Consider the following 2,500-nt stretch of genomic DNA (forward strand, 5'->3'; position numbering starts at 1 on the left):
TCGCATGACCTAGAAAGAAAAAGAAGTCCGTGCTACTATAAGGCCTCTAAACTCCTCCCTCAGGACACTGTTGCGTTGCCCATGGGGACGGGGTAGCCCCGACTTCCATAGGTCCTTGGTTCGACCTCCTAATGAGAATTGAGGTCCTTGCGCGGGCGTCTCATCCCTAAGACTTGCTTGCTCCGTATGGAGTGCCCCGTGGTTCCTCGAGTGCCAGCCGCAGAGAGGAATGCCATCAACTAGGGCGCTATTGGCCACTAACCACTCGCTCGCCGGCCGCTCGGGCTCCGCGTTTCAAGTTCGTTATCCTAACCGTCTCCTCTGCTCCACCGGGAGCCTGGCCCCTTCTTCTATCTTATCTACTGCCTTGCTCCTCGGCTCCCTATAGCTCCAGCCGCTCGCTGTAATAGCTTGCTTCTCGGGCGGCTCGCACCCCGGGTGGTGCGGCTGAGCCAGAGTGGGCTCAGCAGTCGGCCTATGTTTCCGGGCGCACGCGTAAAGGCATGATTAGTTCCACAAATCTCACTGCACTGACCATAGTAAACTCCTTCTCGTTGTACCGAAATGGAGATCTGATTTAAACGACCAGGTACAGCATCACATTTGACACCTGAGGAAGGTACAGCCCAACTATGAGGTACATCAGCAGATGTTACAATAATACGTAGATGAGTTTTGGCTGGTACAACCACTCTATTGTCCACTTCTAATAAACGTGATTGACCAAATTCTAGATCATCTTCTGGAATCGTATAACTGTCAAAAGTGAGTGACTGTTCATCGGAACTGTTATAGTCTGAATACTCATAAGTCCGATACCATTGATGTCCAATAGCTTTGATAGTAATGGCTGGATCTACTACTACCTCGTCCATTGAGTATAAGAGAGCAAATGATGGTATAGCAATGAACATCGGGATGATACTAGGAAAGATGGTCCGAAGAATCTCGATAGTAGTTCCATGAACAATCCTTTGCGGGATTGGATTTTTTTGATAGTGGAAATGCCATAAAGCGCGAACCAAGATCCATGATACGAAAACCAAAATCAGAATGAGGAAGAAAAAGATATCGTGATGTAAGTCCATTATTCCTTGCATCATAGGTGTTGCTGCGTCTTGAGATCCTAATTGCCATGGTTCCGCTGCATCACAAGGAGCAATTGTGAGGAATAGCCATTCTAGAACAATCATTTGGTTTGCTTCATTCTTTGACTGCTCTGCTCCCCCCCAAAAAAAAGAGAGACTTGTTCTTGCTCTCCTAATTCAGAAAGACGGAAATCACCGGTTGGGTTGGTCCAACCAAGAAAGGCATGGGAGTCTTTGGGCATTGTTTGGGATTTCATTTCATACGCTATTTCGATTTTAATTTCACTTTAAAATATTATATAATTAATAATTAATAATATAATAAATAGGCTTGGTTCGGGTTTTCCCTTGTGGGACAGAGGAAGGAAAGAAAGGTCCCGCCAGTGTGCGTGCTACTAAGGGCTTAGAGCCCCTTTCCTCATCCACCACCTATTATAGTAAAAAAGCAGTTATCTACAAAGATAGGTGATAGGTGGCTACTCTGTATAGACCTATTTACCTAGATCCCATCGGATCAGATACAGACCTAAAGGATGGACAAGCGGACGTTAGCTATACCCCTATCCTCAGCTCTACTACTAATAGCTCTACTACTAATAGAGAGTCGGAAGGCATCTTAGCTCGGAACCGAACACTCGCAGAAAGGGGAAGCTAAAAGCAAAACAACCTTTATTCAACTACCAGACAAGCAAGGACGGGAAGCTACTCACCGAGGGAAAAGAGCAACCCTACGAGGGGGAAGGGCAACTGCTTCTCTTACTACGCAATTAGTAGGGAACAGAGCAGGACCCTACTCTTGCCTTTAGGAACAATAGCGACTTCTTCTGGAAAGCGGGAAACTACTTACTGATATAGAGGCACACTACTATCAGGAAAGGCCTGGTCGTTCCTATGTCCCCAGTTGCATTTCGTAGGCAATCCAGAGGCAGGAGATCACCCAATGACTTCTTCAAAGAAAGGAAGGCAGATTCTTCAGTTGATTCTCTTTCTTCTGAAGAAACTAGCCTTACCTGGTTCAGGAGAAGCAGTTGATCTCGTTTCAGAAGTGGATCTAGGTGAATCAGTCTATCGAGTTTACTTTGAAGCCGTGGATTCAGTTTCTGAAGCAGCAGCCTCACGTCCCTATTCACTACTAAGCCGACTCCTCCTTAATTGAATAAACCACCTAACGAATAGAGGGAGAAACATGAACTATATATTCAGTCGTCAGCCTCCGCTTGCAACTGGCTCGACTCAAAGGAAAGGTACCAACTCCAACTTTTAGGTACTGGTACTAAACTCCCGATTCAGTAGGCTAATGACTAAACTCTCTATCCAGTAGGCTAACCACACTACCATAATGATAGCGCTTTTAGGCACTGACTACAATTGACGTTACCTTCGATAAAGTCGTAAGCCCCTTTAGAGATAGG

This window comes from Corylus avellana, unplaced genomic scaffold (genome assembly GCF_965113065.1).
Source record: "Corylus avellana unplaced genomic scaffold, dhCorAvel1.hap1.2 HAP1_SCAFFOLD_36, whole genome shotgun sequence".
Classification (NCBI taxonomy): Eukaryota; Viridiplantae; Streptophyta; class Magnoliopsida; order Fagales; family Betulaceae; genus Corylus; species Corylus avellana.